At 40.6% G+C, this 21,055-nt stretch overlaps 1 long non-coding RNA gene across 2 annotated transcripts; it reads left to right on the top strand.

The window, feature by feature from the left end:
• The first annotated feature begins 13,846 nt into the window (after positions 1–13,846).
• Positions 13,847–19,756, top strand: LOC135113053 (uncharacterized). Of its 2 annotated transcripts, XR_010274701.1 has the most exons (3): positions 13,847–14,005; positions 16,763–16,817; positions 19,604–19,756. It is a non-coding gene; the product is annotated as an uncharacterized LOC135113053 (long non-coding RNA). The 2 variants fall into 2 exon arrangements; XR_010274700.1 differs by lacking the exon at positions 13,847–14,005 and having other exon boundaries at positions 16,424–16,817.
• The last annotated feature ends 1,299 nt before the right edge of the window (positions 19,757–21,055 follow it).

Raw genomic sequence — 21,055 nt, forward strand, 5'->3', positions numbered from 1 at the left:
GACAGATGGCGCTGGGGAGGGAGAGCGGGCGGCTGGCTGGCTGGCCACCTGCAGTGTTTTGGCCAGCACTGGTCAGTCCTACCCCACACGCTCTATTAAGCAGTGTTTCCGTATTCCTGGCAGCTTCTCCCTGCACCGAGCACCGCCAGGCAGCACCAGAGAGGCACGAGTACGTAAGGTGAGGCCAGCAGTGCCAGCCTCACTGCCTTCACCTACAGCATCCTCCTCCTCCCTGTAGTGTTGTACTCGTTTATTTAGGTCTTATTATTAGTTGTTTAGGTATTTTTGGGGGTTATTTATTTATTTTTAGGTTTCGTTTACATCAGAGTCTGGAAACAGTTGGAGATTTAGGCAAATATTGAATGTTGATCAATATGTAAACAAGCTGTCAGCTGGGGTAGAGGCGGGGCTTCAGTTATTTCAGCCATTATTTGCCTCGTCTTTCACTTATTGTAAGCCAAACATATCACAAAATGTAGCCACATGTCTAGCCTTAATATCCGCTGGTCAGATAAAGCCGCCATTGCCTGCTTTTGGTGTCATGAACGAATAATTAACGAAATATGGCCGCCGGCTTCCCCACTGTGGTCGCCGCCGAGGGCGGCCATGATGGACTCCTGCATGTTCCAGCTCGCAAGTTCCAATATTTTTTTATATTTTTTTAAATTACTTTATTTGGCTTCTATAGTACAATTTTGTGGTTTCTAAAAATATTTTGTTGCTTATGAAGTGTGTTTCATGCTTCAGGTAAGTAAATGTGCTGGATTTATTGTTGTTTTTTTGCGTAAATAAGGGGCGGTTTGTACGGTTTTTTTTACCCAAGACGATTCTTGGCTTTTTTATTTGAGCCTTTAGTGAAGATTTTACTGCTTTAAAAAATCGTTTATGACATTTAAAATGTTTTGCGTTCCTGTTGAGCTAAGTATGTGGAATTTGAAATAGCTTTTAATCCCGTTAAAAGTGTTGATTTTGCCATTTTTTAGATTCTTTATTTCTCAATTTCAGCTTGTAACTAACTTTACATTGTTTTAAAAAATAGTTCAGATTTTTTAAAGTGTTTTTTCATTGTTGTAAAGTGAAGTGGGTGGACTTTTCAATGGTTTTAATAGTGTCAAAGGTTCCAACACTTTTCCATATTTCATATTAATATTTTTTTACAACTACTCAGGCTGGAGATGTTTTGATATTGTGAATATTAATTTAAGTAATTGTCAAGTCAGAATATATAATGCATTCGAGCCTAGCTTCATTTTTTCTAAGGGTCAATTTTAAAATGAAATACGTTACGTACGTAAGCCAGCGGGCCGGTGGCAGTTCGCCTGTGACGTCATCAAGCCGGGACCCGCTCGGTTCCGGTGTCTCCTAGTCAGTATTTTCCTTAATTTCCAGTGTTTTTCAGGTGTTTCCAGCTGTTTCCATACTCAGGTGTGTAGGTTGTAGTAGTAGTAGGAAAAAAAAATATAGAAATGGAGGAGAAGGAAGAAGTAAGGAGAAATGGAGGAGGAGGAAGCATAACCGGTAAATACCAATGTTTAGCTTAGTTTCCCTTCTTGCCCTGCCTTTCTCTAATATTTCGTGTGTTTTGGATGTTTTAACTGCTTTGGGTGTATCTAGGAGTGTTGGGTGTTTTGAGTTTTGGGGGTGTTTAGGTGTGTTTAGGATGTATGTTTGCTGTTGTTTTTTTTTTTTTTTTTTTTGGGTGGGGGGTGAATTTAGGGTGTTTTAAGTTTCGCTTAGGATGTTTTTAGGTGTATTTTACGTGTTTTTAGTCTTGTGGAGTGTTTTAAGTATATTGTGGAGTGTTTTGGTGTGTTTTGGGTGTGTCTGGGAATATGTTAAGGTGCTGTTAGTTTGTTTTGGGTGCTGTAAGTGTTTTGGGTGAGTTTTGGTGTGTGTGTGTGGGGTCCTTTGGGTGTATTTGAGTGTGAGTGGGGTGTATTGGGTGCGTTTTGGTGTGTTTTACGCGTATTCTGTGATGTTCTGTGGTGTTGTGCTTCAATGAGTTGTGTGGTATTTTGGGTGAATTTGAGTGTTTTGAGTGTGGGTGAATTTTGTGGATGGTTAGGAAGCTCAGAGTGTTTTGAGTGTGTTTTGGATATTTTGAGTGTTTGGGTGAGTTTTGTGGGTATTGTAGGGTGTTATGTGGTGTTTTGTGTGTGTTTTGGAATGTTTTTTTAGCGTGTTTTGGTTATATTGGCTGAGTTTTGTGGGCATATCAGGGTGTTTTGAGTGTTTTTTGGATGTTTTTAGCGTGATTTAGATGTGTTTGGGTGAGTCTTTTGGGTATTGAGGTGATGTGGGGTGTTTTGAGTGTGTTTTCAATGATTAAAGACGTGTTTTGGGTGTGTTCGGGTGAATTTTGTGGATATATTTGGGTATTGTGGGGATGTTTTGAGTGTATTTTGAATTATTTAAACGTGTGTTAGGTGTGATTGGATGAGTTTGGTTATATTTAGGGGTATTTTGAATCTCTTGAGTGTGTCTGGGTCATTATTGTTATATTTAAGGATGTTTTGAGTGTGTTTCGGGTTGTTTTGAGTGCAGTTTGTGTGTGTTTTGGGTTGTTTTGAGTGTAGTTTGTGTGTGTTTGGGTGAGTTTTGTTGTAGTTAAGGATGTTCTGAGTGCGGTTTGGGTGAACTTTGTGGGTGTCTTGTGTTTTGAGTGTGTTTTGGGGTATTTTGGCCACACACGCCCCCCAGTAACCCAAATAACGTAACTTAAACACCACAACCTCATCAGATCATACCGTAACATACACAGGACAATCTTATCAGGTCTGTTATACCCACAAGGGCTTGCCACACTCCAGACATTGCGCAGGTACTCGTGAAAAAAGTGTCCCTGCCTCTCCCACTCACTACTCCAGCCCCTAACTCTTCCAACACATAATGAATCCCAATAGACACACACAACCTCACCAAACCCCAACTCATAAGTCTATTCCCCGGCAGGTTGTGAAGTCCACGAAGCACAGGCGGAGGAACAAAGTGGACAAGGACGTGGGGCAGCGATCAGAGGAAAGTCTCTCTCTCTCCAATGCTAGAAATTCTCTCTTTCTTAGTATTTTTTTCTCCATCTCTCCAAGTATTTTTTTCTCCATATCTCCAGTATTTTCTCTCCTTCACTGCAATATTTTTTCCTCCAAGTATTTTTGTCTCCACTTCTCCCCTTATATAGGGTGTTATGTGGTGTTTTGTGTGTGTTTTAGATGCTTTTAGCGTGTTTTGGTTATATTGGGTGAGTTTTGTGGGCATATCAGGCTGTTTTAAGTGCTTTTTGGGTGTTTTTAGCATGTTTTAGATGTGTTTGGATGAGTTTTTTGGGATATTGAGGTGATGTGGGGTGTTTTGAGCATGTTTTCTGTGTTTTTAGTGTGTTCGGGTGAGATTTGTGAATATATTTGGGTAGTTTGGGGATGTTTTGAGTGCATTTTGAATGTTTTAAACGTGTGTTAGGTGTGATTGGATGAGTTTGGATATATATAGGGGTATTTTGAATCTGTTCGGTGTGTCTCGATCATTATTGTTGTATTTAAGGATGTTTTGAGTGTGTTTTGGGTTGTTTTGAGTGCAGTTTGTGTGTGTTTTGGGTTGTTTTGAGTGCAGTTTGTATGTGTTTGGGTGAGTTTTGTTGTAGTTAAGGATGTTCTGAGTGCGTTTTGGGTAAACTTTGTGGGTGTCTTGTGTTTTGAGTGTGTTTTAGGGTATTTTGAGTGTGTTTTAGGGTATTTTGGCCACACACGCCCCCCAGTAACCCAAACAACGTAACTGAAACACCACAACCTCATCAGATCATACCGTAACATATACAGGACAATCTTATCAGGTCTGTTATACCCACAAGGGCTTGCCACACTCCAGACATTGCGCATGTACTCGTGAAAAAAGTGTCCCTGCCTCTCCCACTCACTACTCCAGCCCCTAACTCTTCCAACACATAATGAATCCCAATAAACACACACAACCTCACCAAACCCCAACTCATAAGTCAATTCCCCGGCAGGTTGTGAAGTCCACGAAGCACAGGCGGAGGAACAAAGTGGACAAGGACGTGGGGCGGCAATCAGAGGAAAGTATCTCTCTCTCCAATGCTAGAAATTCCCTCTAAGTCAATCCCCCGGCAGGTTGTGAAGTCCACGAAGCACAGGCGGAGGAACAAAGGGGACAAGGACGTGGGGCAGCGATCAGAGGAAAGTATCTCTCTCTCCAATGCTAGAAATTCTCTCTTTTTTTAGTATTTTTCTCTCCATCTCTCCAAGTATTTTTTTCTCCATATCTCCAGTATTTTCTCTCCTTCACTGCAATATTTTTTCCTCCAAGTATTTTTGTCTCCACTTCTCCCCTTATTTAGGGTGTTATGTGGTGTTTTGTATGTGTTTTAGATGTTTTTAGCGTGTTTTGGTTATATTGGGTGAGTTTTGTGGGCATATCAGGCTGTTTTAAGTGCTTTTTGGGTGTTTTTTAGCATATTTTAGATGTGTTTGGATGAGTTTTTTGGGATATTGAGGTGATGTGGAGTGTTTTCAGCATGTTTTCTGTGTTTTTAGTGTGTTCGGGTGAGATTTGTGAATATATTTGGGTATTGTTGGGATGTTTTGAGTGCATTTTGAATGTTTTAAACGTGTGTTAGGTGTGATTGGATGAGTTTGGTTATATATAGGGGTATTTTGAATCTGTTCGGTGTGTCTCGATCATTATTGTTGTATTTAAGGATGTTTTGAGTGTGTTTTGGGTTGTTTTGAGTGCAGTTTGTGTGTGTTTTGGGTTGTTTTGAGTGCAGTTTGTATGTGTTTGGGTGAGTTTTGTTGTAGTTAAGGATGTTCTGAGTGCGTTTTGGGTAAACTTTGTGGGTGTCTTGTGTTTTGAGTGTGTTTTGGGGTATTTTGGCCACACACGCCCCCCAGTAACCCAAATAACGTAACTTAAACACCACAACCTCATCAGATCTTACCGTAACATATACAGGACAATCTTATTGGGTCTGTTATACCCACAAGGGCTTGCCACACTCCAGACATTGCGCAGGTACTCGTGAAAAAAGTGTCCCTGCCTCTCCCACTCACTACTCCAGCCCCTAACTCTTCCAACACATAATGAATCCCAATAGACACACACAACCTCACCAAACCCCAACTCATAAGTCTATTCCCCGGCAGGTTGTGAAGTCCACGAAGCACAGGCGGAGGAACAAAGTGGACAAGGACGTGGGGCGGCAATCAGAGGAAAGTCTCTCTCTCTCTCCAATGCTAGAAATTCTCTCTAAGTCAATCCCCCGGCAGGTTGTGAAGTCCACGAAGCACAAGCACAGGCGGAGGAACAAAGGGGACAAGGACGTGGGGCGGCGATCAGAGGAAAGTCTCTCTCTCTCTCCAATGCTAGAAATTCTCTCTTTTTTTAGTATTTTTCTCTCCATCTCTCCAAGTATTTTCTTCTCCATATCTCCAGTATTTTCTCTCCTTCACTGCAATATTTTTTCCTCCAAGTATTTTTGTCTCCACTTCTCCCCTTATATAGGGTGTTATGTGGTGTTTTGTGTGTGTTTTAGATGCTTTTTAGCGTGTTTTGGTTATATGGGCTGAGTTTTGTGTGCATATCAGGGTGTTTTGAGTGCTTTTTGGGTGTTTTTAGTGTGATTTAGATGTGTTTGGATGAGTTTTTTTTTGGGTATTGAAGTGATGTGGGGTGTTTTGAGTGTGTTTTCGGTGTTTTGGATGTGTTCGGGTGAGTTTTGTGGATATATTTGGGTATTGTTGGGATGTTTTCATTGTATTTTGAATGTTTTAAACGTGTGTTAGGTGTGATTGGATGAGTTTTGTTATATTTAGGGGTATTTTGAATCTCTTGAGTGTGTCTGGGTCATTATTGTTGTATTTAAGGATGTTTTGAGTGTGTTTCGGGTTGTTTTGAGTGCAGTTTGTGTGTGTTTTGGGTTGTTTTGAGTGCAGTTTGTATGTGTTTGGTTGAGTTTTGTTGTAGTTAAGGATGTTCTGAGTGCGGTTTGGGTGAACTTTGTGGGTGTCTTGTGTTTTGAGTGTGTTTTGGGGTATTTTGGCCACACACGCCCCCCAGTAACCCAAATAATGTAACTTAAACACCGCAACCTCATCAGATCATACCGTAACATACACAGGACAATCTTATTGGGTCTGTTATACCCACAAGGGCTTGCCACACTCCAGACATTGCGCCGGTACTCGTGAAAAAAGTGTCCCTGCCTCTCCCACTCACTACTCCAGCCCCTAACTCTTCCAACACATAATGAATCCCAATAGACACACACAACCTCACCAAACCCCAACTCATAAGTCTATTCCCCGGCAGGTTGTGAAGTCCACGAAGCACAGGCGGAGGAACAAAGTGGACAAGGATGTGGGGCGGCAATCAGAGGAAAGTCTCTCTCTCTCCAATGCTAGAAATTCTCTCTAAGTCAATCCCCCAGCAGGTTGTGAAGTCCACGAAGCACAGGCGGAGGAACAAAGTGGACAAGGACGTGGGGCGGCGATCAGAGGAAAGTATCTCTCTCTCCAATGCTAGAAATTCTCTCTTTTTTAGTATTTTTCTCTCCATCTCTCCAAGTATTTTTTTCTCCATCTCTCCATATCTCCAGTATTTTCTCTCCTTCACTGCAATATTTTTTCCTCCAAGTATTTTTGTTTCCACTTCTCCCTTATTTTTCCCTTCATCTCCATCAAGTATGTTTCTCTCCATCTCTCCATTATTTTTCTTCCATAACTCAGTTTTCTCTCCATCCATCAAGTATTTTCTCACCTCCAGTATTTTTCCTCCCATTATTTTTTCCCCCCTTCTCTCCATCTCTCCTGTACTTTTCCTTCCATTTCTTTTACTTTCTATCCATCATTCATTTTTTCCCCTCCACCTCCCCTCCACTGTTTCCCTCCACCTCCCTGCAAGGAACACAAACAAACAGGTGGATTGTATAGCTGGTATATTTATTTTCATAACATGTTGCTATAATAATAAATGACTTCAAATAATAAAAAGATTGATAAATTTCTCCATAAAACAATTTTCCATTCAACCAAATAGTAACATTTCTTTCTTTCTTTCCTTCTTCTTCTTCCTATTCAGACTTAAAGATATGAAAAATGGCAATTCTTACAAATTTATAAAAGGGGGAAGGGGGGGCCAGGGGGGCAGGTAGGTTTGTTTTGGTTAGGTTTTCTTGTTTGTGTTGTATTGGAGTGAGTGGAGCGAGGAATCTTTGAAAGGGTCCAAATTTCCTCACTTGCTATGGGAGACAATTTGGTAAAGCTTAAAATGTGAGGGGAAAAAAATAAAAATAAAAATAAAAGGTAATAATATTGTTTTGATCTCACCTTGGGATGGTAAACAGGGGAACCAATACCAGGAATGGTGAATAGTGAACAGTTTGTATGTATGTATGTATGGCTGTAAATTTTGACTTAACAGACTGGGTTGATCACACTTTGAACTGGGACAAACAGGGAGGGGGACCAATAACAATAATAATGAATAATGAATACAATAATGAATAATAATAATAATAGTATGTATGTATGCATAACTATAAATTTTGACCTTACATGATACAAAACAGGCCCAAAAATTTGTACATTCATTATAGAAAGAGTGAGTGAGCCACCGTGCACGTTGCAAGTCCAAACGCTTCCAAACACGCCTAAACTAACGCTACGTACGCTGAAAATGTGAAAAAATAGATCTATATTTCATTTTTTTTACTTTTTTTCTCTCATTTTTTTTTCATTTTCTTGTTTCTGTTCAGCATCAAACTCAGCTGGTGTGCACGGAGACCCAGGGCAAATGGGGGTGTGGGGGACTGGCGGGGCGGGGCGGCACACCCCGCCAGCAAAACACAACGTCCGGACAAAAAAAAAAATATATAAAAAAAAAAAAAAAATAAACAAAGTAAAATAAAATAAAAAAAAATATTGAAAAAAAATAATCGAGCTTATGTATGTGAAAAAATCTGTAAAAGTACAAATTCCTATTTATTTACACTACATATTCTGGATATACGTGTGTATGTGTGTGTGTGTGTGCGTGCGTGTGTACATGCCTCTGTCCCTGCATGTGGCCATCTCTCTGTATATTTTTACGTATATCCTGCCTGCCTGCACAGCCTGTGCTAATGTGGGTGCAGGCTTGCCCTCCTGTAGGCCTGGCAGGGTGGGGTGGGTGGAGAGAGGCCACTGGCAAGAGGCAGGGTACAGTTACAGGGTACAGGGCCCTCAGCACAGCACAGGCCCTCTTGAAATCATCAATTACTTAATTGAATTTAGTTTACATTATAAATGTGAATAGATTTTGTATCATTAAGTTATAATTTTAACAGTATAATCAGTTTTCCTGATGTTAAATAGTTAAGTTCATGATATATTTAAGTTACAAGTGTGTGAATGAATTAAACCTTTCAATATTTCCTCTGACAAAGGTTCACACACCCACACACAAACACACAAACACACGCACGTACAATCTCTCATTTTGATTCTGCCTTGACGACTGTCAGGGTGCAGCAACAGACAAACAATGCTTCCTGTCAACATCACCAATGTTTTAGGGTTGTCCACAGCAGGTGGCGGCTAACTGTTCGTTGCAGCAGCAGCAGCAGCAGCAGCAGCAGTAAGTACAAAAGTGAGCAATGGGCAGGAGGGGGTCAGAAGGCCTCGTGACAGCCAGCCAGGCAACATACAAAATGGTGTAGCAAATGGGTTGTTTTGTTATCTACCTCTATATCAACATTATGTATTCACTATTTATCCTTCAAACTAATTACGTTGAGCATTATTCTGCATGTGATGTGCTTAAGGAGAGGATCAGGCACTGCTGTACACTAAATCTTATGCATTAAGTACAAAAAGTTACAGACACACACACACACATACACACACACACACACACACACACACACACACATGCACACTCTCTCTATACACATATATATGGCAACCAAGCTTCAAGAAAACAGTAGATACAAAACACACAGGTTTGAACACGGGCATACATACAGTACAAGGCTTGGCTAGGCTTCCTCGCCTAAAGGTATATATATAAAGTTATCAAAACATTATCAAAAGGGAGGAGGATAGGCCTAACTGTCTCTTGTAGGCCTCAACACAGCAGCCCAAGTCTCCTTAAAGCACCAATGCAGCGCTATCTTCACTACAAACACACGCGCACACAAGCACACACGTACAAACACACCCACAACCTCTGTCTTTTTTTTTTTTTTGTCTGCCATTAGACGAATGAGAATCATGGAAGTAGGGACCAGACACACGCGCACACATACATACACGCACACACAGGTACGGGTCTTCTCGTGCACACTGGGAGGCTGGGAGGCTGCTGGCATGCACGCTCGGGAGGTGGGGGGCGGGGAGAGGGGAGGTTCTGGTCTTGTCTGGCTGTTGGGTTACCATAGGAATCTTGACTTGTACACCTTCAAAACGTCAACTTTCTTGTGCCTTGAATATTAGGTTAGGTCTGGTTAGGTTAGGTTGGGTTAGGTCTGGTCTGGTCTGTGTTGCAATAAAATTTAAGTGTCCCTTAACAATATTTTAATTTTCTGCTTGTCTTGAATACTGTGTTAAGTCAGGTTAGGTCTGGTCTGGGTTGGGTTGGGATCAAATTTTAACTTCCTTCTAACAAAATCTTAACTTTCTGCCTGCCTTGAATACTGTGTTAGGTTAAGTTAGGTCATGACTTTGTGCCTGCTCTGAATACTGGGTTGGGTCTGGTTAAGCTAGGTCTGGGTGTGTTGGATTGGGATAAAACTTTATCTTTCTTCCTACAAAATCTTCACTTTCTACCTCTCCTCTCCTGGGCTGACCTGTGAATGAGCTCACTGCGGCAAAGAAGTGACCTAAGTGTGAGTTACTGTCTGTCTGTCTGTCTGTCTGTCTGTCTGTCTGTCTGTCACTGCTCCTCAAAACACTACATTGTTACTTCATTACTCAAAAAGGTTAAGGCTGTGTGTCTGTCTGTCTGTCTGTCTGTTTGTCATTGCATTGTTACTTCAGGTGTCTGTCTCTGTGTCTTGCATTGCTAAGTTAGTCTGGTATATGGTCTGTTTGTCTGTCTGTCTGTCACTCCCCACCACAGCCTCCTTTACTGCCTGTCTGTCTGTCAGACACTGGCTCTGCATGGTTAAAATGATGTATTGTTAAGGCAGTTTAGTGTGTGGCCTGTCTGTCTGTCTGTCTGTCACTCCCCACCAGTCTAAAACAGCCTCCAAGCCTCACACAAGCTCTCTCTCTCTCTCTCTCTCTCTCTCTCTCTCTCTCTCTCTCTCTCAGCACACAGTATCCTAAGATCATGGCAAGCAATATAGATATAATATATATTTATATAATATATAACTTAAGGAACATACAACTGAGTTATCATTTTTTTTTTCATCATTTTCTGTGTCTCGGTAAAGCACAGGTGTTACCGACATCCTACGCGTCTCTCTCTCTCTCTCTCTCTCTCTCTCTCTCTCTCTCTCACCCCTCTCTCTCTCTCCCTCTCTCTCTCTCTCTCTCCGAGGAACACAGGCGCCCCACCACACGCAGCGGTGCACTTTGGTATAATTCCTGCAGTAGAAACTAAGCAAAAAAAGACTCCTCCACATGAATATAGATAGAAAAAGTAATAATGATGATAATAATAATAAGAGAAAACACACAAGCCTCTCCTCTCTATATCTGCACCACCACCACCACCACAACGCCTCCTCAATAAAGATAGAAAAGATAAAATATTAATGATAATGAAAAAGGAAAGAAAATCAGTCTGTTCTTTCCACCACCAATCGTCACCAGCATCAGTAATAATAATAATAATAATAATAATAATAATTTTGATGCTTCAACAAGATTATTTCACCATCAAAAAATTAAATGATATGAAACAAGATTAGCTAATTATCATCTATTTTCACTCTCTCTCTCTCCCTCTCCCTCTCATTGAATTCCATCACAAGTAACTCAGATAAACAGTAATAATATTCAGATAAAATTTAACTTCTCTTCCCAACTTCTTCCCACAATTCTACTTGTAAATTTCTGTTCCTTTTCAAAGTCCCAACTTTTTAAAATTTATCAGAAAACATCAACATTATCCTTTCTTCTCCCTTTCTCTCTCAGTCTCTCTCTCAAAACAGTACAAAAAAATCTCTCATTTTCTTTTTAGCCGTAGTTAATTAAAGCATCAGTCGCCAAAACTCAATAAAAAATAATAATAATTCCTTTTTTTCCTTCCTAGGGTCCTTTTTGGCGACTCCATGTCAGGCACTAGGAGTAAACACACACACGCACACACACTTACAGACACATGTACACACAGACACTCAAGTAACAGGCTAGTAATATTACAATGAATGCTCCCCTCATAGTAGTAGTAGTAGTAGTAGTAGTAGTAATAGAAATAGTTCCTAGTAATCGGATAATTATTATATACACACTCACTATAGAAAATCATTTAGCCTTATCACTAACTGTACAAACAAGAGGAAGAAGCGACGAGGAGGAAGAAGAGGAACGCTGGGATGCACAGACAAGAAAAATAAAGAACAAAGAGCGTAGAGTAAAAAAAATTATAAAAACCGAGAGGAAACACAAACAAACTTAAAAATAAACAGGAAATATGTAGAATTCTGAGGCTTAAGCTCAACTGGAGGTACCACAACACAAAGCTTTCCTCTGCTCAAGCTCCTGCAGTTGTCTCTTAAGCTTCTCCTTCTCCCGCAGCAGTCGGAGCTCTGCCTGCTGGAGGTTTTTGCAATGGAGGGCTGCCTTCTTCAGAATCTGCACTTTAGGGGCCTTCTCCTGGATCTTGGTGTCCGGGACCAGCTGGCGGAGAGTCTCAAAGGCATTCCGCAGGTCGACTCTCCTCTGCCGTTCCAGGGAGTTGTGGACCGACCGCCGCCCCTCGTCATTGTCCCCCTTGTTCCTCCTCCTGTGCTTGGTGGACTTGACGACCTGCCGGGGAAGTGGTTGTTGAGTTACGGATGTTAAGGTCGTTTGGTTGGGTTTTGTCAGGTTGTGTGGGTTTAAAGGGTCTTGTTTGGTGTTATATAAGCTTGTTAGGGAAGGTTAGATGTGTTTGCTGTCTAGTTAGGGTTGTTAAGGGTTGTTTGTGATGTTTGGATGGTTATGAGAGGTTGTGTGTGTTTGTAGTGATTGGTTAGGCAAAGTTAGGGTAGGGAAAGTTGTGCTGGTTGTTCAGTTAAGGTTGTTAGCATTTTTTGGTTGGATTTGTGAGGTTATGTGGCTCTAAAGAGACTTATTAGGCATTATATAAGCTTGTTAGGTTACGGTAGACGTGTTTGTTGTTTAGTTAGGGTCCTTAACAATTAAAAGCATTGTTAGGAAAGGTTACAAGAAGTTATTTTTGTTTATAATGAGTACTTAGGCATTATATAACCTAGCTAAGACTGACAGTAAAATTAAAATAGTACACATATGTTTGTTATGAAAATTTATGATTGTTTAGGTACACAGCAGAGGGAAAGGTGACATAATTAGAGGTGTCAAGGTGAAAAGGGCATGTCAGAGGAGGCAAGACATGTTTACAAAGAGAATATAGGACTGTTAAGGTAGATATCATAGTCAGGATAGCCAGCAGAAGGAAGGGTTATGTAGCTAGGTTCAATACAAGAGTTGAAATAAGTTAGGTGTGTGTGTAATGATCTGTAAAAGGCAATTATGTAGTTAGGATTGTTAGGCTTTGTGGTACTGTTAGGATAGGTTAGATACATAAATCAGATATGGATATAAGCAGTAAGAAATGTATTCATAGGTATATTGATGTGGATGAATGGGTAAATATAGAATAGGTTGTGTTTACTGAGCTGTCTGGGTTAGGAAGGTTAGTGAGAGAGTTAGGGAAGAGTAGATAGGTATTATATAATGACTTGTGTTTGGTAGAGTCATGCAGTTGAGGGCGGGGTACGCTAGATATGTTTAATTAGGCTTGTCAAGACTTATGGTTTGGTTAGGATAGGTTGGGAATGTTTTTTTTATGATGATTTAGGACTGGTAATGCTAAAAGTTGAGTTAGGATAGATTACGAATGCCTGTATTGGTAGTTAGGATAAAGACTGGGTGGGTAATGTGATAAGGAAAGGATAAGAGGTAAAATGATAGAAATATGCATGTTGGGTTGGGAAAAAAAGATGATTAGGATTAAGAATTGATAGGATAATGTACGTGACAGTTTGGATACGGAAGGAAAAGATAAGATAGTTGAAATAAGATAGAATATGAATATGAAAAGGTAAACAAACAAATGAATAGGGAAATAAGTAAAGATTAAGAAAGAAAATAAACAAACAATTATAGAAAAGAAGCTCAAAATATATGAGAAAGAATATTTAAGAGTCAATGTAGCCCTTTTTTTTTTTTTCCTCCTTTTCTCATTCCCTATCTCCTCTCCTCCCCTCTCTTCTTTCTACCTATATATTTCAGGATTACGATTCTAGTTCTCGATATTACCGTTTATTTCATTATATATTTATCTTACAGCAGTTACAAAAGTGCAAGAAAATGTTAATTCATGCCAATGTCGATATTTTGGTGATTTGAACGACGCACAAAATTACTAAACAAAAATTACAATATGAAACTAAAATAATTAGTAGTAAAGGAAGATTGTATGCATGATAGATGACGATTCTTCTTTCAATAACTACGTTTTCTCATAGCAAAAATGTAACACTATTTAAACCAACTTTTAATTTCACAATCAAACTAAATCTAAAAAACAAATAAAACCAAATTACAAAAAAATATATACAAAATCACGCATTTAGAATATTTTAACACATTTTAATTACGATATTATTATAAAAAAGAACTTCATCTGACTGGAAGACCACCACCACCATCACTTCGAGACGAGCAATGGTCGACGTAATATTACGCGTGAGTGAGTCCGTGAATTATCGTGGCACATCGCCGATCTGGAGGCCTGTCCGTATCTGTGGCTGCGAGGGAAGGACACCGGGGGGATAGCAAAGGTAAATACGAGCTAATGAACATTGGGAGTTTATTTATTTACGAGTATTTATGATGTAATGACGGGCGGGATAAGCAGGGTTGTCTTACGTGCCATGTGCTGTTTGTACGTTACTAATCTGCTTTATTTCAGCATTATGTGAGTGTCTACTTAATCTAATGGTAAAATATGCATGAGAGCTAAGTGAGGTGCTGCAGTCGTGGTAATTGGACGTGATGTGGCTAAAAATCTGAGAAATAGCGGAGATTTGGCAGAGTCGCGATAGTTTCCCGTGAGAATACGATGAGTTTGGGTTGATTCCTATTTTTCTTGCGGTCTATTTACCATTGCGAGTCGCTGTTTTCGGAATACAGAGCAGTGTTTGGTGCACCTGAGCTGCGTGGTAGGAAACGAAGGCTGTGAATGAGTTAGGGAAGTTGTGTATATGTGTGTGTGTGTGTGTGTGGGCGGGCAGGCGGGCTGTGTATGTGATAGTGTTAAGGATCGTAGTTGTAGTAGTAATAGTAGTAGTTAAACAGTAAGAGAAAAAGAAAAATGAAACTAAATAAAAAAAAATAGTTGAACAGCAATAAGAAAAAAAAATTCAAATAAATAATAATAATAATAATAATAATAATAATGAATAGAAACAAGCAAAAATAAACATTAACCCAAAAAAACAACAACACATACAATATTAATTAATATATTATTAATGTATTAATATATTAATACACATGCTTATACATATACAGTGCTATAGTAATCATGAGAGAGAGAGAGAGAGAGAGAGAGAGAGAGAGTTTGATTCAACTTTAAGCATTCCACACATAGTCACTCACTCACAGCCCTTCCCCTCTTCCTCCTCCTCATCTTCCTCTTCCCTTTCCCCTCTCTTCTTCCTCCTGCGGGCATTCCCAAGCGTGTGTCATCGCCTTGGGTACAGCCCCCCCCCTCTCTCTCTCTCTCTCTCTCTCTCTCTCTCTCTCTCTCTCTCTCTCTCTCTCTCTCTCTCTCTCTCTCTCTCTCTCTCTCTCTCTCTCTCTCTTTGATCATATGAAAAATAGGAAGAAGTGTTGTGTGCAGCCTCTGATGTGGAGGAGGAGGGAGAGGAGGAGGAGGAGGAGGAGGAGGAGGAGGAGGAGGGAGAGGAGGAGGGAGAGACTACAGAGAAAGAGAAGGAAAAGAAAAAAGACGCAACGAGAGAGAGAGAGAGAGAGAGAGAGAGAGAGAGAGAGAGAGAGGACTTGGCACCCAAATCTGGGATGGCGACACAAGCTAGCCTGGCATTCATGAGACCAGACAGACAGTGCCAAGGACCTCGAGGGGGAGAGAGAGAGAGAGAGAGAGAGAGAGAGAGAGAGAGAGAGAGAGAGAGAGAGACGGTGAGAGCAAAGCAGACAGGAAGAAGAGTTAGATTTCTGTGTTGTGGAGTAAGACGAAACATTAAACTAGCTTTAGTGCCAAGAGAGAGAGAGAGAGAGAGAGAGAGAGAGAAACTATGAATCTTTTTGGGAAGAGAGGAAGAAAAATTTATGAAGAGGAAGGGATGCTGAGAGAGAGAGAGAGAGAGAGAGAGAAGAGAGTAGAGAGAGAGATGAGAGAGAGAGAGAGAGAGAGAGAGAATTCAAAACATTACCCATAATTTCCCACACCCACACTGCAGTGAGGGTGAGGACGGGGGAATGCTACCTGCAATGTACCGTCGGCTGTCATGTACCGTCTGCTATGTATCACTGCTTTGGCTTATATGTACCATTGTAGAGCTGTTATGTACCAGCTCCTATGTACCACTGCTTTAGCTTATATGTATCATTGTAGAGCTGCTATGTACCGGCTCCCATGTACCACTGCTTTGGCTTGTATAAAAAAAATATATATACTCGTAATATATATATATATATATATATATATATTATATATATATATATATATATATATACTATATATATATTATATATATATATATATATATATTATCATGCCAACAAGGGCTTGCCACACTCCAGACACTGCGCAGGTACCCCTGAAAGTCTGCCTCCTTTCCCACACACCACACCAACCCCTAATCTCTCTCTCTCTCTCTCTCTCTCTCTCTCTCTCTCTCTCTCTCTCTCTCTCTCTCCTCTCTCTCTCTCCTCTCTCTCTCTCGTCTCTCTCTCTCTCTCTCACGACTGTTTCTGAAAAGCCATAAAGATGATTAGCATGGTTTTCAGGGGTATTTCTCCTGTTATTAATGTAAAAATGTTGTTATTGTGTCACTAGAACCGTAAAAAGCACCCTTGAAAACCTGTCAGCTCGACTAGAACCTTTTAAAAGCGTATTTCTTCTGTTACTAATGTAGAATTGTTGTTAATCTGTCACTAGAACTGTAAAACCACCCTTGAAAACCTGTGCAACTACTGAGAGAAAGAGAGAGAGAGAGAGAGAGAGCATTTAGTTGAGCCTATCCTGGGCTAGTTCGTGTTTGCTGCGGTAACGGTGCAGCAGTGAGTGAAATTTTCGTTAATAATCACGTAGCTGGTGTGACGTTTGGAAAGGGAAGTGAGGAAGTGAAAGATATTTATATTATTTGAATTATCATTTGATAACATGTCAACTTGTGTGTGTGTGTGTGTGTGAGTGTGTGGACTGGATGGGTTGAAGAGCATTGACAGATGGCGCTGGGGAGGGAGAGCGGGCGGCTGGCTGGCTGGCTGGCCACCTGCAGTGTTTTGGCCAGCACTGGTCAGTCCTACCCCACACGCTCTATTAAGCAGTGTTTCCGTATTCCTGGCAGCTTCTCCCTGCACCGAGCACCGCCAGGCAGCACCAGAGAGGCACGAGTACGTAAGGTGAGGCCAGCAGTGCCAGCCTCACTGCCTTCACCTACAGCATCCTCCTCCTCCCTGTAGTGTTGTACTCGTTTATTTAGGTCTTATTATTAGTTGTTTAGGTATTTTTGGGGGTTATTTATTTATTTTTAGGTTTCGTTTACATCAGAGTCTGGAAACAGTTGGAGATTTAGGCAAATATTGAATGTTGATCAATATGTAAACAAGCTGTCAGCTGGGGTAGAGGCGGGGCTTCAGTTATTTCAGCCATTATTTGCCTCGTCTTTCACTTATTGTAAGCCAAACATATCACAAAATGTAGCCACATGTCTAGCCTTAATATCCGCTGGTCAGATAAAGCCGCCATTGCCTGCTTTTGGTGTCATGAACGAATAATTAACGAAATATGGCTGCCGGCTTCCCCACTGTGGTCGCCGCCGAGGGCGGCCATGATGGACTCCTGCATGTTCCAGCTCGCAAGTTCCAATATTTTTTTTTATATTTTTGAATTACTTTATTTGGCTTCTATAGTACAATTTTGTGGTTTCTAAAAATATTTTGTTGCTTATGAAGTGTGTTTCATGCTTCAGCTAAGTAAATGTGCTGGATTTATTGTTGTTTTTTTGCGTAAATAAGAGGCGGTTTGTACGGTTTTTTTTACCCAAGACGATTCTTGGCTTTTTTATTTGAGCCTTTAGTGAAGATTTTACTGCTTTAAAAAATCGTTTATGATATTTAAAATGTTTTGCGTTCCTATTGAGCTAAGTATGTGGAATTTGAAATAGTTTTTAATCCCGTTAAAAGTGTTGATTTTGCCATTTTTTAGATTCTTTATTTCTCAATTTCAGCTTGTAACTAACTTTACACTGTTTTAAAAAATAGTTCAGATTTTTTAAAGTGTTTTTTCATTGTTGTAAAGTGAAGTGGGTGGACTTTTCAATGGTTTTAATGGTGTCAAAGGTTCCAACACTTTTCCATATTTCATATTAATATTTTTTTACAACTACTCAGCCTGGAGATGTTTTGATATTGTGAATATTAATTTAAGTAATTGTCAAGTCAGAATATATAATGCATTCGAGCCTAGCTTCATTTTTTCTAAGGGTCAATTTTAAAATGAAATACGTTACGTACGTAAGCCAGCGGGCCGGTGGCAGTTCGCCTGTGACGTCATCAAGCCGGGACCCGCTCGGTTCCGGTGTCTCCTAGTCAGTATTTTCCTTAATTTCCAGTGTTTTTCAGGTGTTTCCAGCTGTTTCCATACTCAGGTGTGTAGGTTGTAGTAGTAGTAGGAAAAAAAAAATATAGAAATGGAGGAGGAGAAGGAAGAAGTAAGGAGAAATGGAGGAGGAGGAGGCATAACGGGTAAATACCAATGTTTAGCTTAGTTTCCCTTCTTGCCCTGCCTTTCTCTAATATTTCGTGTGTTTTGGGTGTTTTAACTGCTTTGGGTGTATCTAGGAGTGTTGGGTGTTTTGAGTTTTGGGGGTGTTTAGGTGTGTTTAGGATGTATGTTTGCTGTTGTTTTTTTTTTTTTTTGTTTTTTTTTTTGGGGGTGGGGCTGAATTTAGGGTGTTTTAAGTTTCGTTTAGGATGTTTTTAGGTGTATTTTACGTGTTTTTAGTCTTGTGGAGTGTTTTTAAGTATATTGTGGAATGTTTTGGTGTGTTTTGGGTGTGTCTGGGAATATGTTAAGGTGCTGTTAGTTTGTTTTGGGTGCTGTAAGTGTTTTGGGTGAGTTTTGGTGTGTGTGTGTGGGGTCCTTTGGGTGTATTTGAGTGTGAGTGGGGTGTATTGGGTGCGTTTTGGTGTGTTTTACGCGTATTCTGTGATGTTCTGTGGTGTTGTGCTTCAATGAGTTGTGTGGTATTTTGGGTGAATTTGAGTGTTTTGAGTGTGGGTGAATTTTGTGGATGGTTAGGAAGCTCAGAGTGTTTTGGGTGTGTTTTGGATATTTTGAGTGTTTGGGTGAGTTTTGTGGGTATTGTAGGGTGTTATGTGGTGTTTTGTGTGTGTTTTGGAATGTTTTTTTAGCGTGTTTTGGTTATATTGGCTGAGTTTTGTGGGCATATCAGGGTGTTTTGAGTGTTTTTTGGATGTTTTTAGCGTGATTTAGATGTGTTTGGGTGAGTTTTTTGGGTATTGAGATGATGTGGGGTGTTTTGAGTGTGTTTTCAATGATTAAAGACGTGTTTTAGGTGTGTTCGGGTGAATTTTGTGGATATATTTGGGTATTGTGGGGATGTTTTGAGTGTATTTTGAATGATTTAAACGTGTGTTAGGTGTGATTGGATGAGTTTGGTTATATTTAGGGGTATTTTGAATCTCTTGAGTGTGTCTGGGTCATTATTGTTGTATTTAAGGATGTTTTGAGCGTGTTTCGGGTTGTTTTGAGTGTAGTTTGTGTGTGTTTTGGGTTGTTTTGAGTGCAGTTTGTATGTGTTTGGTTGAGTTTTGTTGTAGTTAAGGATGTTCTGAGTGCGGTTTGGGTGAACTTTGTGGGTGTCTTGTGTTTTGAGTGTGTTTTGGGGTATTTTGGCCACACACGCCCCCAGTAACCCAAATAACGTAACTTAAACACCACAACCTCATCAGATCATACCGTAACATATACAGGACAATCTTATTGGGTCTGTTATACCCACAAGGGCTTGCCACACTCCAGACATTGCGCAGGTACTCGTGAAAAAAGTGTCCCTGCCTCTCCCACTCACTACTCCAGCCCCTAACTCTTCCAACACATAATGAATCCCAATAGACACACACAACCTCACCAAACCCCAACTCATAAGTCTATTCCCCGGCAGGTTGTGAAGTCCACGAAGCACAGGCGGAGGAACAAAGTGGACAAGGACGTGGGGCGGCAATCAGAGGAAAGTCTCTCTCTCTCTCCAATGCTAGAAATTCTCTCTAAGTCAATCCCCCGGCAGGTTGTGAAGTCCACGAAGCACAAGCACAGGCGGAGGAACAAAGGGGACAAGGACGTGGGGCGGCGATCAGAGGAAAGTCTCTCTCTCTCTCCAATGCTAGAAATTCTCTCTTTTTTTAGTATTTTTCTCTCCATCTCTCCAAGTATTTTCTTCTCCATATCTCCAGTATTTTCTCTCCTTCACTGCAATATTTTTTCCTCCAAGTATTTTTGTCTCCACTTCTCCCCTTATATAGGGTGTTATGTGGTGTTTTGTGTGTGTTTTAGATGCTTTTTAGCGTGTTTTGGTTATATGGGCTGAGTTTTGTGTGCATATCAGGGTGTTTTGAGTGCTTTTTGGGTGTTTTTAGTGTGATTTAGATGTGTTTGGATGAGTTTTTTTTTGGGTATTGAAGTGATGTGGGGTGTTTTGAGTGTGTTTTCGGTGTTTTGGATGTGTTCGGGTGAGTTTTGTGGATATATTTGGGTATTGTTGGGATGTTTTCATTGTATTTTGAATGTTTTAAACGTGTGTTAGGTGTGATTGGATGAGTTTTGTTATATTTAGGGGTATTTTGAATCTCTTGAGTGTGTCTGGGTCATTATTGTTGTATTTAAGGATGTTTTGAGTGTGTTTCGGGTTGTTTTGAGTGCAGTTTGTGTGTGTTTTGGGTTGTTTTGAGTGCAGTTTGTATGTGTTTGGTTGAGTTTTGTTGTAGTTAAGGATGTTCTGAGTGCGGTTTGGGTGAACTTTGTGGGTGTCTTGTGTTTTGAGTGTGTTTTGGGGTATTTTGGCCACACACGCCCCCCAGTAAACCCAAATAATGTAACTTAAACACCGCAACCTCATCAGATCATACCGTAACATACACAGGACAATCTTATTGGGTCTGTTATACCCACAAGGGCTTGCCACACTCCAGACATTGCGCCGGTACTCGTGAAAAAAGTGTCCCTGCCTCTCCCACTCACTACTCCAGCCCCTAACTCTTCCAACACATAATGAATCCCAATAGACACACACAACCTCACCAAACCCCAACTCATAAGTCTATTCCCCGGCAGGTTGTGAAGTCCACGAAGCACAGGCGGAGGAACAAAGTGGACAAGGATGTGGGGCGGCAATCAGAGGAAAGTCTCTCTCTCTCCAATGCTAGAAATTCTCTCTAAGTCAATCCCCCAGCAGGTTGTGAAGTCCACGAAGCACAGGCGGAGGAACAAAGTGGACAAGGACGTGGGGCGGCGATCAGAGGAAAGTATCTCTCTCTCCAATGCTAGAAATTCTCTCTTTTTTAGTATTTTTCTCTCCATCTCTCCAAGTATTTTTTTCTCCATATCTCCAGTATTTTCT

This window comes from Scylla paramamosain, chromosome 25 (assembly GCF_035594125.1).
Source record: "Scylla paramamosain isolate STU-SP2022 chromosome 25, ASM3559412v1, whole genome shotgun sequence".
Taxonomy (NCBI): domain Eukaryota; kingdom Metazoa; phylum Arthropoda; class Malacostraca; order Decapoda; family Portunidae; genus Scylla; species Scylla paramamosain.